Here is a 15,416-nt window from a genome sequence, read left to right as displayed (position 1 = left end):
CAGTTTTAGTCACTACAACTGTGTTGTGTTTTGTTTGTCTGTTTGAAATTTGTCTCTTTCTCTTCCTTAGTGTCACTTAAATCTCTTCTTTGTTACTGTGCTTCCAAAACCACCTCAGTGTCGTGTGTTCAAGTGAAGTGTGAGTCTCCAGACTACCCAACAGGCTGAGCTGTGCCCTGTCTCTCTGAAGGTAGCGAATAATTTCTGAGCGGTGCTGGGCCCAGAGTCCAAGGGCACTTCACCAGACACCTCCTGTGAAGCCCAAAGAGACCAAAGGAGCAGGAGAGATTGAGGCCCCACTGACCCATGGGAACTTCCCACAGAAGAGGCTACACAGGGCTCCAGACACAGCCAGCAGGATCCCTCCCACAAGCTGGGCCATGTCCTTCCCCTCCCAGCCCCACAGCTTCCTCCCCACCCCAGCCTCAGGAACCCCTCCCACCTCCCTGCTCTCCCCACCCACTCTCCAATACCAGGCTCTTTCCAGAAAGGAAGCAGGTGCGTACCAGAGTTCACTCACCGCTAGATGCTGGCCAGGCCTCGTGTCACCGCTTTCTCGCTGGGCTAGCAACCCCGCTGATACTCACGCTTGCAGCTTGTTGGCTGGGAACTCAGGCCCCCAACCAGGTGACTGGCCTTTACTCCACTCCTTCCTGGGTCGTGCTCCTTCCAAACAAAGTCCAAAAATGTCTTGAACAGAAACAAGCATGAGGAGGTAGGGTCCTTGTTTCCTCTCAGGTGGGGCTCACTTGGTCATCAACTTGGCCTAGCCCCAGGCTGGGCAGCCACGGGCCAAGCCACCCTGTTAGATACCCTCCTCCTTCAAATCTGGTCCAGCCCGGCTGACAGGTTTGCTGAGAGGACGGTGAAACCCCATTGCTGATCAGGAGGAGGTCAGAGTCTGTTCTCTAGGAGGCCTCCATTTCCGCTTCCATTAGCCCCGCATTTACAGTGAGACAGAGCAGTACCTGCAGCAGGGAGCGGGACTTGCTGAACAGGGAGGGGAACCTTTCAGAGCATTAGATGAGCCACAGCCCTTGCAGCGCCTCAGGCATCTGGTGCAAGTGCCTGATGATGTGAAGCTGGCCCATGACCTTGGCTGTGACATCCTCGTGCTGCAGGGGAACGAGAACCTGTCAGAGACTGAGACACTCCCCAGGAATCAGGGAGGATTAAGGGCACCTGGAACCAGCACCATCATTTCCACCCAGCAGCTGCTCATGTCTGAGTGGTGGATTCACCCTCCCGACCCCCAGAATGGAGGCTTGCTGTCCTCTCTAGTGACCTCCAGTGCCAACCCCCCTCCTTGTCGGGTGAGCTCCTGCCACCTCCCCATCCGTGCCCCTGACAGCTGTTCCACCTCCAACCCACCTGGGGACACCGCTCAAGTTCGGAGAACCCTCTCCTCCACCCCCACCTCCATCCCCACCCAGGTAGGGCAGGGAGGGGGCTCTAGCAGGGTGGCGGGGGGCAGGAGGGATTCTGGCAGCAGTGAAGTGGGATGGGGAGAGGCTGAGACCTTTCCCCAAGTCACCCCAGTGACAAAAGCTGAAGCCACAGGATGGCAGCCCTGGTGAAGGGGGCAGGTCAGCAGCCCCTGCTGACTGAATCCTCCCAATCGCTCCAGAGCGGGTCCAGCCCTACCAGCAGCAAGACCAGCTTCCCACGCTCATGTGCCTCAGCCCTTCCTGGTCAGTCGCCATCTCCAGTCAGTCCTTGGCCTCCCAGGCTGCCAGGGATGGGAGCAACTCTTGATGGTGGCTCGGGTGACATGGACACTAGGCCATGGGGAAATGGGTGCAGCTCTCTGGAGCAGGAAAGGTTCCCAGAGGGCACTTAGGGGACTCTCCTGTCCTTTCCAGGAGTGATAGCAGAGCACCACATCCTAAGACGAGAAGTCCATGGAGTCCAGAAGTCCGCACTAGGCTCCTTGCTACCAGGCCAGGGAATGGCGATCGGATGGGAATGAGGCCCTGGGCCCCACCCCAAGCTCCTGAGTCGATTGCAGCTGCTTACCGTGACCCCCATCAGTTGTGGGGCTTCCCCCAGGAGGGAGTAGACGAGCACCAGCCCAGCCTGGCTGACACGCAGCAGGGGGTCGTGGATGGCCAGCACTGCTGTCTGCAGAAAGGATCTTTTCTGCCCGTCGCAGAAGAATTTTCCAAAGACCTAGAAGCAAGAGGACACGAGGCTCGAGCAGATTGCCCAGAGCCAGCCTCCAAGTCCTGGCCGTACAATGGCATCACCGTCTAGTGCCCCAAAGGGCGGGGAAGAGAGCTGCTGTGGCCAAGGCAGTTCATTCCCCAGGACTCTTTCAGGGTCCCAGGGCTCAGGGAAGCCCCTTTATGAAAAGGTCGCAGGTGCTTAGGGACCAAAGTGTCCAGTGGCTCTTTCGGGAGGGCAATTTATGGCAGGGGCCAGGATGGGCTGGAAATGGATCTCTAATGTGTGTGAGCAGGCCCACTCTGCTGTGCAGGGCACAGAGACGACAGGGGACCCTGTGTTGCTTCCAGCAGAGAGATCTCCTGCATCTCAGCGCCTAGAGGAGTGTGTGTGTGTTGTGGGGGGCGAGGGGGTTGGAGCTGACAGCCAAAGGTCTCTTCCCCGCCAGCTTAGTGACTTCTCTCGTCACTGGGAATGACCTCTGTAGCTCCTTGGTTTCTTCAAGGGGAATCCAACCTGCAGCCTGACAAGGACAAGGAGACTCATGGCCCAGTCCCCATCCCAGACACTCCTCGGAGACTTTTCTTCTGCTGCAGCAATTCAGCTTGTGGGAGGAGGGACAAGCTCACACAGTCTCTCTCACGGGGCGTCTGTGGAGCAGCGTTCTGTCGATGCCCTTGTCGATCCAGGAGCCACTCCAAGGCCTCCTCTGTGATGTTGTGGAAATCACCCATTTCACCTTTGACTCCAGTCTGGGGGCACTGTGTTACGGTGTGTTCGAAGGTTTGGATATTCTCACCACAGTTGTGAGACGGGGGCGGGGGGTGGGGTCGATGTCTTTGATTTTCTACTCGTGCAGTAAGTAGCCGCAACTTGGGTCAGTGACAATGTGCTTCTTTGGAACAGTGGCTGAGGTCCAGATACTCTGCCATTCCCTGGCCAGGTCTGGAGACATGAGGGGGGCGCATGTGGTCCATATTGGCTCTGGAGCTCACTATGTCCCCTACCCAGTTCCCAGGTTGGGGCATTCTGCTTCCTAACCGGCAATGGAATTGGGCAAAGCCCACCTCCTTTCTCTGCTTCTACAGGATGCAGGGAATTAAACAAGGGTCTGATCAAGCAATCGTGACTGACTGACTCAGGGCTCTCCTCTCAGACACTTGGGGATCAGCCAGGGGGACAAGGAGCAGAGAGACACCCAGAGCCAAAATCCTATATTAACTCACCCACCCGGGGATCCTCCTTATGCTACGTAGCAATGCAGCCATGTAAGACACTCAAATCACGGCAACTAGCGAGGTTCCAATGTGGGACCTTTAGCACCAGCCTGTCCCACTGGTTGCTGGATGAGGAGCTCTGAGCTGGAAATAAGGAGCGGGCTCTTCTCCTGTCTCCAGGAGGCATCCACTGCAGGGAACCCAGCCAGCCCCACTCCCCGGGCTGTGTCATGCCCTGGCACAGTGCCCTTACCTCCCCCACTCTGGCTGTATTTTTGTAGCCCAAGAGCCTGCTGTCCTGGTGCCAGTCATAGCACCAGAGATCTTCCGCCTCATGTATGGTCAGGCCTGGAAGAGAGAGAGAGAGAGAGAGAGAGAGACTTTTCTCCTCATTCTGGTTGCAGTTTCTGTGTCCTTCCAATCCCATTGGTGGCTCCCAGTGGAGCCTTCCAATCCCAGTGGAGTGGAGAAGAACAGAGGCAGAGAGAGACTTGTCCTCCAGCTGGGGTCAGTCTGAGAGAAATGGTCTGGGGTCCCATTGTCCACCTGTGGTCACTCTCAGTCCCCTGTTGGGTTCCGTGTCCCAGCTGGGTTCCTTACCCCTCTGTCGGAGCAGCAGTTGGTAGAGCCGGTAAGTCCCCTCCCTGGCCTGCCGGCTGATGTCCTTGTCTGGATCGCTGACAAATAGAGCCAGCTGGGCCACATGGTGCCCCATCCTAGGGAACTCGGCTGAGATCTAATGGAAGGGAGAGGAGAGGGGACTCCATCAGCATTTTCCTGTTAGCTCCCTGTCCTCCCTGGGCCAGAGGGCTCCTTCCCCTTAGCCCCTCTGCAGGAGATGCTGGGGGAGAGGAGCTTGAGATCGACCCTTCATTTGCTCTGCTGCCAAGGGAGCCCGGAGCTGTTTTGGGATGCCAAGCAGGGGTGGAGCATGGGCTCCTTAAAGGCCCAGGGACAACACTGAACCAGGACCAGAAGAACTTGACTCAAGCCGAGCTCAGTCCCTGCTCTGACCCTGCCTTCCCATGAAGAACCCTCCTAAGCCACAGCCCCGGCAGCAGCAGATCCTGCAGCCCGCTGGAGCCAGCCCGCCTCCGCCTGGAGCCAGTAAGCTGGGGTCGGAGGTCACTTACGTCAAACTCAGGGAGGGTGACTGTGTATCTGAGCAGGGCTGTGCTGCTCCTGATGGCCCTGGCTCGCTCCTGGGACACCCTGGACACGACCCAAAAGTTGACATGCTGTGGGGAAAGGAGGCAGGTCAGACTCAATGGCCAGCTGCACCTGCTTTGCAAATGAGCCCCCCACGCCCCCAGCCCCAGGGGCTTGAGACATTCTGTGCAGGGGGGAATATCTGAGGCCTTGATGGCAGAGCTTTAGAAGGGGATTCTTTCCCACAGGACGCAGCTTGTACCTTGCAGGTCACAACTTGTCAGCATCTCTCTAGATTGGGACAATGTTGGGGGTCGGGGCTGGTCCCCTCCTCCCAGAACTCCTGATTCCTGAACAGTTCACCAGAAAGGAGACTGAACCCTCACCCTTCCCTGCTACGCAAATCCTTAGGGGGGTGTAGGGAGTGACTGAGAGCACAATCCCCCCAGGAATATCAGAGCAGATCAGAGGGAAGGGCTGATTCCCTGGGCTCCTCCTGTTTCTCTAGGAAGGAGCATGTGCCTCTTCTCTGAGAACCATCTCCCAAATCTCATGGCGTGTGTGTGTTGGAGGGGTGGGGGAAGGGTGGGATTTCAGACTCTCACTCCCCAAGACAGCCAGGAGCCCTGTGGTTTGTGCTCCGCAGAACCAGGCAGAGCTCTGGCTTGAAGTCCCAGCTCCTTCCTCTGTCCCTCAAGGAGGAAGGACCTGACACTGCATTGCACTGAGCCCCCCAACCAAGGACGGCCCACTGGGGACCCAGCTAGGAGGACACAATAGAAAATGGATCTTCCCTTCTCTCCTTACCAGTCCCCCAAAGAGTTCAGGTAAAACGGGGCTCACCTCCAAGATGAAGTGGAGCCTGTCTGTGTCTGGGGACTCTGCCAGCAGATTCCCCAGCATGGCATCCAGGACCTCTGGGATGACTTTATGCAGAGCCTGCAAAGCATGGGTCAGAGTTAGGGAACCTGGGCCTACACCTGCCACAGGATGGGAAGAGGGGTCTCTGGGAAGCACTGGGGAGACTCCCAAACACATCTCCTGGCCTCTCTCCTTCACATCCCACTGCAGGCAATTCACAAGAATTGATGACCCCTGGACCTTTGATCCATGAGTTTAGCAGGTCCCTGCCGAGGGCCTTGTAGGCAGAAGAGTATGAAACAGCCAAGTTGCTATGGATGGAGGCTGGGCTTCTGGGCAAAACACGGCTTATGGAAGAAAGAAAGAAAGAAAGAAAGAAAGAAAGAAAGAAAGAAAGAAAGAAAGAAAGAAAGAAAGAAAGAAATCCCCCAGAGAGGGGTAATCTCTTCCCTGCTGGAGGGAAGGATCCAACCCTGCAGCTTGTTCCATCTCCGCTACCCCACCCCGAAATCTGGAGCTCCAGCGAATCAAGGGAGCAGGACCAAGGAGCACTCTGGAAGAGGAGGAGGATGGAGGAGGAGGATGTACCTGGATGTCGGTGGTGTCCTTCTCCGTGCCCAGGGTGAAGACGGAGTGAAGGGCAGCTCGCAAGAGGTGGGTCTCTAGGTCTGGCTCCAGGGCAGGTTTCATGGTGCTGGCAAGAGAGAGGAGCTGGTATTAGACTGTGCAGTACGGGGGTGGGACTGTGGCTAACACGGACACCAAGCCACAGGGATAGAGGCACAGGCTGGCGAGAATGGAAACTGAGGCACTGAGCTCGGGAATGACAAGGCCAAGGCTTCCCAGACAGACAGTGGCAGGACAGAAGTAGCTCCTGTTCCCTGGAGCCTGCGGCCGCTCCTGTATCTGAGCCCAGGAGTGAGCCCCTCCCCAAGGCCCCTGTCATGTGATGGGAGTGAAAAGAAGAGCCCCGCCAGGAGGGAGTGACCCTTCCCTCCCCACCATCTCTGCCAGAGGCGCCACTCTTGGGAGGTGACCTGGGCGGGACAGTGACGGTGACTCCCAGCCTTGGGCCTGAGCAGCACTGGGGTGAGGGGAGCCGGCGGGGTGGGGGGGTGGGGCTGTCTCAGTACCAGAGGTAGCCCACTGCAGCCAGGGAGTGGGCGAGGACGGCGCTGGGTGACGAGTCATCGGGAAGCTCCTCGATGAGCTCCTGTGAGACGCGAAGGAGACAAAGGAGCGTGTGAGATTCAGGCCCGACTGACACCTCCCAGTGGGGAGATGACACAGCCAGTGCCCCACATGGCCAGCAGGATCCCCCACCACCTCCCACTCCCCCGATTCCTTCCTGCCCATCCAACTTGTCCCCCTTCCCGGATTCCTGCCCAGCTCACTCCCAATCCCCTTCTCTCCTCCTCCCTGTCAAAACTGCCCCCATTCAGCCCCATCCCGACGACCGCGCTGGGACCATGGGATTCCTTGGCCCACACTCTCAGCTGCCATCCAGCCCCACAATTCCCCCCCTGCCCACTACCCACCAATCTCAGAATTTCTCCCAAGTCTTCAGCCCCAGCAATCCCTGCCCTCTGCTGCCCCCTCCAACACCACCCAGCCCCCACCCATTAGCCTGGCCCTACCCCTGCCAATCCCATGTCTCTCTCCTCTCGCCAGCTGCCGTATGGCGTGTCTCACTCACCACGATCCTCTTCACCACAGCCCCCTTACAGCAGCGCGGCTCCAGCGTGTCCTCCCCTCTCTCCCGTGCAGCCAGACATGCGGGGTAGATGGCCTGAAGGAACAGGAGCTGCTGCCCCTCGTCCTGGACCCACCGGGAGTGGGGGATAGCGAGAGAGAACCTGTTAGCGAGGGACCTTCCTGCCCCACCCACACCATCTCCAGGGCTCAGGCCTCAATGGGGGATTGTGGGGACCCCCCTATTCTCCAAATCCCCCCCCACTCCTACGCAAGCAGGATCAGGAACCGGGACAGTGGCTGTGGGGGGAGACGACCTCGGCTGTTGTGGGACAAACACCCCCATCTTGGGGGTCCCACATCATGGATGTAAAAGGGCCCCATTAGGGGTGGTGGATCAGGAGGGACAAGACCTTCGGCAGGGGGTGGGGATGCTGGGAAGGGACAGGGCCATCTTGGTTCCAGCCCAGGTGGGGAATATTTGTACCTTATCTCTGCACTGGAGCTGCTCTCGGATGACCTTGAGAGCAGCTTCATCTTTGGCCACGTCCACCCCTTCCTCCTGCTCCGAATCCAGGGGGGTCCCTGCACCAGGGAGGGAAGGACAGGGGCGTGGTGGGCAGAGCAGGATTCCAGACCCCCCTTCCCAACTCAGGCACCCAGGGCAGATGGGGCCCCAGACCTCCCTCTCATGGATGCCTTCAGCCCCCAACAGCTGCCGAAGCCCAGAGCTTCCGTGTCCCCGCTGTCCGTGGGGTTCGTGGGGCTCAGGCCAGACACCTGGGCTGGGGACCCACCCCCCCCGGATCCCTGGGAGAGCGTCTGGGCCCAGGGTGTTCACATCCCGTCCTCAGCCCTCCCGGAGCCCAGCCTGGCTCCTCACCTGGCACAAAGCAGTGGCCTCCATCGGCCTGGCTGCTGCCAGAGGCCCAGGTGCTGCCGCGGTCCCAGGCTGAGCTGCCGGTGCTGGGACAGGGACCTTCCACCTCCTGGCCGGCGGGGGCTGGAAGGTCCTCAGAGACCGGGCAGGGCGATGCCTCCTGATGGGAAGGAGGGCTGGGCTCCTGGGGCCGCTGCTGCCCACACAACCAGCCGCAGAGCCACCCTGCCCGGCGCCCCTCCTGGGCTGGGTCCTGTCTGCCAAACCGCAGCCTGGGCCAGCTCCACCGGGGCCTGGTCGGGGCCGCTCCCAGCTCGGCGCCTGCGCCGGGAGCCGGGGTCCTTTTCCAGAAGGCTGGGCACTTCCGCCGTCTGGCCTGGACGGGACCTGCTTCCCCGCCAGCGGGGACGCAGGGCTTGCTCTGCCCCTCGGGAAGGCGGCAGCTGCTTCCCTCAGGCTCTGGAGTCACCTGCAGAGCCTTCCTCCGCAACATCCGCAGGAGCCTGGCCATCCTGGAACCGAGCGGGGAGCAGGGGTGAGTCTGGGCTCAAGGCAGCCTTTCACTCCTGGCCCTTTTCCGGCCCTCCTCCTCCCTGCTCCAACCACAGCCGCCCCCTCTGCCCCCACAGGAGTGCAGGGAGTGCCATCTACACACGGGCAGGAGTTCGTTGCATGATCCGCTCCCAACGTTCCCCCTCGTAATCCCTGCTGCTGCAATATCCAGGAAGTCTCATCCTTTTCCAGCAATGGGGTCAGTCCCAAAGACCATCGGTTACTCTGGACAAGCAGCCCCCTCCTCTTATCCCAGGCCACTCTCCCACCCAGGCTAGAGAAGGAACAGAAGCCAGGAGTCCGGACTTCTCCTGGGAAACCATTCCCCACGTCAAAGTCACAAAGACCCTAGGCACAGGAAGACCAGGGCCCTCCTCGTTCCCCATTGATTTCCATGCTCAGCAGCTCACAGGCTCTGGCCCAGCTCAGAGACTCTCAGCCTGGGGAACAGTGTCCCACAAGGGAAGGGCTGGGAGCCCCATTGCTGGAACCTTTCCAAACACACTGGGGACGGCTCTGGAGAAGCTCCTGCCCGGTCTAAGAGTGAGGGGCTCTTGGGGGCTGTTTGCAAATGAAATCCCCCTTGGGAGATATCCTCTCCCCCTCTTTCTGCCTCTCCCCACAGACAGGGGAAGCCACCGAGGAACCCGAATGCCACTCACTTGCTCTCACTGATGGTACGATGGATGGCGGATGTTCAGGGTCAGCAGACGTCCCTCACCCTCCTCCTCACTCCCCAAGCCCAAGGCAGGCTGGAGAGGGTGGTGACCTCAGGAGTTACCCTGCCCAGCCAGCAGGCAGGGTGATGACACGAGGGCGATCGACTGGCTGTGAAAACAAGTGTCTGTCTTATTGCCAAGGGAGGGAGAAACTCAGCCAGCAGAAGGGGGGTGCAGAACACGGCCCTAGGGCGGAGGTGACAGCACCTGCAGGATCCTGACATCCCAGCACTTCCAGAGCCCAGGAAATAAGGTGTGAACATTTTCATGGAAACCGTTTTCTGTCAGAAAATCCATTCAGACAAAACCACTTTGTTTCTTGAAATCATAACAAGTAGGATGAAAATTCTTTGCAAAAATATTTGTTTGCAAAACAAGAGCATCTCCTGTTTGTCAGAGCGCATTAAACTGTCTCGTCGTACACAAAGGGGAGACACTATGATCTAGAACATTAGATGAGATGCTTCAGGCTGAGCTAAGTAGTTGCTGCTCTTCACAATTTCAAAATAATAAAATGCAAATGAAATCGAATATTTGGTCTTAATCTGCTATGGCTCAGTGTGCTAGGAACCCCCTAGTCTGCACTGCTCCGAGTGACACTCTTCAGTGGATCCCCATCACCCACCCATGGCGAGGTAGGTGGGAGAGGATTGTTATTCCTCCTTGACAGAAGGAGAAACGAAGGCTGAGAAAGGTGCAGGGACTTGTCTTAGCTGATGCAGTTGCTCTCAAATGAGCTACAGACCAACAATTGTTCATAGTAATTATTCAGCAAGTATTTCAGAAGAATTGGAATGTTCGAGAGGATCATGAACTGCTCTGAGACAATGAATGGAGAGCAGCATCCACATTGGTCAAACATCTAACTGGTTGTGACTTATTTGCTTGGTCATAAGAGAACAAGAAAGACCAGAGTTTCCTCCCTGTCAATAGCCCCCTCCTCAGCCAATCAAGGTTGAGACTTTGAGGGGTGGGAGGCTAAAGGGTCTCACCAAATAGCCCAAAGAATGGCCCTGGTCACCACCGAGGGGATCACTCTCGGAGCACTAGTCCAGTCTCACCTCTCTGTGAGGGCCTCCCACAATCCCCACCCCCCACCTCCCCCACCCCCGCTCCAGACACACAGCTCCTGGTGGTGGGAGGAGAGCAGAGGAAGAGGACAAAGGAAGCAAGAAGAGAAAGGTAGGAGGGACAGAGCAAAAGGGAAAACAAAAAGGAGAAACCCCAATGTCCCCAGTGATTCTAAGGGACAAAGTCCTAGGTCGGAAATAAAATGCTGCCCCCACAATCTAGTGTTTTCCTTTCCTAAAAATCAGCCGGCACCTGATGGATCAGACTGAACAGGTTCCAAACCTCTCCGAGGCTCTTACCTTCTCTAGAGGGACGTCTGTTTTCGAGCAAAACCAGGAAAAGAAAAGGAGAAAACTCCAAAGAGGGTCCTCCTTGCGCTCACGTAAGTGCAAGTGAATGCTCTCTCAGTCCTCCAGGAGAGACCTCGAGAAGGAGACGTGCTGAAGCAAAGCCACAGGGATCTCCGAGGTGGCCCCTGTCCTGCCCCCCTGTCCTGCCTGGCTGATGTCAAGATCTCTCTGTGAGATCATCGCCTCCCCACCACCTTTGTCCAATAGGCTGAGGTCCTGCCAAAGGCCCTTGTGATGTCACTGCCACACCCACCCCTCCCCAGCAGTGCTGATGTCCTGCCCCTGTCCAGCCACACCGGATGTTTGAGCTGCTTCCCCTGGGTCACCCCACGCAATGAGCGTTCATTGTGGGCTCAAGCCGAACACAGTAAAACATCAGAGGCTTCTCCCCATGCAAAGCTCAGTTTTTCATAAATTAGCAGACTTTATGGACAGAAGAGACAATTAGAGTACGTCATCAGACCCCCTGCAAATCACATGCTTTCTGTAGAGAATAGTAGCTAGTTTTTGACTACACACGTTCCAGAAAGCCATCTCGTCTTCATTAGAAGACATCAAGAGGTGGGGAATTCCACCACTTCCCTTTCTAGTTTGTTCCTTTGGTGATTCATTCTCAGTGTTGAATATGTGTGCCCTCTTTCTCATATGAATTGGTCTCTTTTGAGTTTCCAGCCACTGCGTCTTGTTATGCTTTTCTCTGCTAGATCAATGAGCCCTTTAATACCCGATAGTTTCTCTTCATGAAGTCACTTCAACACTTCAATGACGTCACCTCCTGATCTTTTTTATCATCTAAACAGGCTGAGCTCTTTCAATAGCTCCCTCGCAGGCATTTTTCTCCAGCCCTCAAAATGTTTCATTGCTTTTTGCTGCCCCATCTCCAATATTTCCAAATCTTTTTTCAAAGGTGGACGCCAAAACTGGATGCAGGATTCCATGATCAGTCTTCCTCATGGTGTGTCACCTCCCTCTGCTCCTCACTGCTCTTTTCATACATCTAATGATGGCTTTAGCCCCGTTCACCACAGCATCACCCTGGGTGCTCATGTTGAATGGCTTGCCGAGCATGGCCCCAAAATCCTCTTCACAGTCAGTGCTTTCCTGGATACACTGTCCCATTCTGTAGGTGTGGCCTGCATGCTTTGTCGCTAGCTATAGGACCCTTCCTTTGGTTCTTTTCAAACTTGTTTTCTTTGAATGGGTCCAGCTTCTCAAGGGATCCGATTGCTCTGTGTCACTGCCCTCTCCTCATCATTAATTACCACTCTGCTACTATTTTATCACCCACCAATGTTAGCAGCAGTGATTTTTATTTGGGTTGCAGTTCATTGATATTTATTTTCAAGTATTAGTCCTTGAGAGCCTCTTCATATCCCTAGTGCCCAGAACCTGCTCCTCACAGCACAGCGAGAAAAGGCCGCCCAGCCCAGCTGTGCCCTAGGGGCTAAGCACAGAATTAACTTCGGAGCTTGTGCCATCCATAGCTTCTGAACAACATGTGGGGGTCATCAGCTTAGAAATACACTCTAGACCGGGAGCGTAGACAGGCCCCAAATGTATCTAAGTGTCCCGCCTTGAAAAAGAGGAGAGAAGAAAACATAACCCTGAGTAGCGTTATTTTATAGTCGTGGAAACAGAGGCACAGAGAAGCAAAGAGATTCGCTCATGGTCAAAAAGCCAGGAATAGAAAACGGCAGATCTGCTGATAGTCAGTCCCGGGCCCTAGCCGTGTTTGTCCTGGCCTCTCTGCTTCAGCTCCAGTGACAACCCGAGTCAAGGTTTTCTTCTTTTCCGTGTCCTTTAACTTCACGTCACTGCAGAAGAAAGATTGTTTCTGAGCAGCTGGCTCTAATGCATGGAGATGTCTTTCCAGAAGACATGCTCTGGCTCAGTCCCATGTCGTAGGTTTTCTGGAGGAAGCGCTTGGTGACGTTCTAGGGCCTGTGTTACACAGAAGATGGACAGAATGGTCCTTTCTGACCTTCATTTTTTTCTTTCGCTCGGAGGATAACGCTGGACATTTTCTCTCATTCACTTTCCTTTGGAATAATTTCAATCCCGTCCAAAGGATTTCCTCTTCTGTTGCATCTTCAGCACCTTTCCTAGCAAACAGTTACTGTTCGAGCCCAGGTTTCCAGTTTCAGGCTGTCCCAGGGTGAGATGGCCATGAAAGGAGTAGTAGCTGAACTGAACCTCTCCCCAGGTGAAGGGAATAAGTGCAGGGGTCACGTGAGAAGGAGCAGCATGTAACTAGGATCCAGGCCCGTTGGGCGATATCAGAACAGCCTGTGCTCAGCCAGGAGAGAGACCCGCAATGGGAGTAGGCCTGGGAGGGTTTTGGATAGTCCTTTCAAGGCAGTTTGGGTACACAGTAGGGGATGGAACAGCCAAGCTGCTAGGGTTGGGAGCTGGGCCTCCTGGCAGTGTCCAGGAATGAAAGCACAGCATCTGCGAGGAACGGAGTCCCCACAGAGGGACACCGTAATCTCCCAGGGAGGGAAAAGGCTCTGAGTGCCATTTCTTAACCTCATGGGGTGTTCTCCTGCTCTGCCAACCCCACCCGTATTTCAGCATCTCCAGGTGCCTGAAGGAGCAGGAACCAGAGGCCATCCTGCAGCTGGGACAGAGATGGAGGTTGATGACCTACCAGCCCATGGAGACCATGATGCAGGACAGCCCTCACGACATGCGAATGCAGCTCCAGATCTGGGAGCAGCTTCCCTTTGCTGGCACGAGACCTTGCAGGTTGTGGGGGGTGAGACAGGCACGAACTTTTGGTAACCCTCCGTGGGATCAGAGGGTAATGGTTTGTAGAAAGTGGTGTTGGAGAGCTTTACAAAAACTAGGCAAGCCATGTACAACACACACTTTGCTTCTCTCCAAAAGAAAAAGGACACTAAACAATCTAAACTACTACATGCCACAAGGGGCCACGACAGTGGTTCCTTGAACCCACCCGGCAATATTGTTAATCTATCCAGCTATAGTCTTAGCCCAGCAGAAGAATCTGTCCTATCTCGGGGCCTCTCCTTCTGCCCCCCCCCACCCCCACAAGCAGGATACAGTTCTGTGGTGACCTCGAATCCTATTTTCGACCTCTCCGACTCAAGGAATATTTCCAACACACCTCAGAACAACATACTAACGCACAGAGAGCTTCCTACCAAGACTACGAAAGGAAGGATTCTGGGTGGACTCCTCCGGAAGGTCGAAACAACAGACTGGACTTTTACATAGAGTGCTTCTGCCGACGTGCACGGGCTGAAATTGTGGAAAAGCAGCATCACTTGCCCCATAACCTCAGCCGTGCAGAACACAACGCCATCCACAGCCTCAGAACCAGCTCAGACATCATAATCAAAAAGGCTGACAAAGGAGGTGCTGTCGTCATCATGAATTGGTCGGAATATGAACAAGAGGCTGCTCGGCAGCTTCCAACACCACTTTCTACAAGCCATTACCCTCTGATCCCACTGAGAGTTACCAAAAGAAACTACAGCATCTGCTCAGGAAACTCCCTGAAAAAGCACAAGAACAAATCTGCACAGACACACCCCTAGAGCCCCAACCAGGGGTCTTCTATCTGCTACCCAAGATCCATAAACCTGGAAATCCTGGACGCCCCTTCATCTGAGGCATTGGCATCCTGACAGCAGGATTGTCTGGTTATGTAGACTCTCTCCTCAGGCCCCATGCTACCAGCACTCCCAACTATCACTTCAATCTCTCTGTTTCAGAGTAACAGCCGTGTTAGTCTGTATTCGCAAAAAGAAAAGGAGTACTTGTGGCACCTTAGAGACTAACCAATTTATTTGAGCATGAGCTTTCGTGAGCTACAGCTCACTTCATGCTCAAATAAATTGGTTAGTCTCTAAGGTGCCACAAGTACTCCTTTTCTTTTTTCAATCTCTCTGGTCACTCTCCAAGGAACTCCCCACTCCGAGACCCTAGACACTGTGGCCTGTAAATGCAGGTGGGGAATTAATTACTGACCTCGGTGGCGTTCAGACTATGTCCTGAAGCATGGGATTGGGTCAGAGGGACAGCTAGCGCTGGCCACAGTGTCCAGGGTCTCTTGGAGTGGGAAGTTCCTTGGAGAATTGCACTGGGTGGGAGACTCAGCTGTGAAGGGAGGGGGCGGGCAGGAGCATCTCATCAACCCAAGATTGGAATAACTGAAGTAATGTTCCTTTTACACGGAGCCTCAGCTCTTTGGAACCTCTGCAAACGCTTTAGCCACGTGTTTAACTCCATCTGTAGGAGTAGCCTTGGATGGCAGTGGGAGGGCTCAGGTGTGTAAATGTTTGCAGGATGGGTGCTCAGGGCAGTCCCTGACGCCAGGGCAAAGTGGATGTAGAAGTGCCGCTGTCTGGATTTGGGAGCCTGCCTGCACACCGAACTCACTCGGCGCAGGGTGCATGACTGCAAGGCGCTGGGCCGGGGAAAATCAGCCCCGGGTGGTTATTTTGAGGAGAAAACCAGAGCCACTTCTGGGGTCTTTCAGCTTCTAATGCCCTTTCCCCTCTGCAGCTGGATTTCAGCGTACGATAAAATCCCTCTCAATGCCGAGTCAGTGTAATAAATCACTGGACTGGGTGCAGGAATCAGTAGGCGACGTTCTCTGGCCTGGGTTATGCCAGGGCTCAGACTAAATGATTGTTCCCAAGACTTTTAAAAGCTGAGCCCCCTCCTCAAGGCAAAGAAACCAATCGTGCCACTCGCCCGTCAGCAATGTGTTAGCGACCCCACCCCCCATTTTCCT

General features: G+C 55.5%; 1 protein-coding gene across 1 annotated transcript in view; it reads right to left on the bottom strand.

The window, feature by feature from the left end:
• Window positions 1-1,071: 1,071 nt before the first annotated feature.
• The window catches only part of LOC311530898 (uncharacterized protein), a 36,893-nt gene continuing 22,548 nt past the window's right edge, over window positions 1,072-15,416 (bottom strand). Inside the window, exon 4 of the transcript XR_014714107.1 lies at window positions 1,072-1,115. The gene's annotated coding sequence lies outside the window, so the exon portion shown is untranslated. The remainder of the gene's footprint in view (window positions 1,116-15,416) is intronic.

This window comes from Lepidochelys olivacea (assembly GCF_965140295.1).
Source record: "Lepidochelys olivacea isolate rLepOli2 genome assembly, chromosome: 14".
Classification (NCBI taxonomy): Eukaryota; Metazoa; Chordata; order Testudines; family Cheloniidae; genus Lepidochelys; species Lepidochelys olivacea.
Note: the sequence above shows the minus strand (reverse complement) of the source record. Positions and strands in the feature narration are given on the sequence as shown.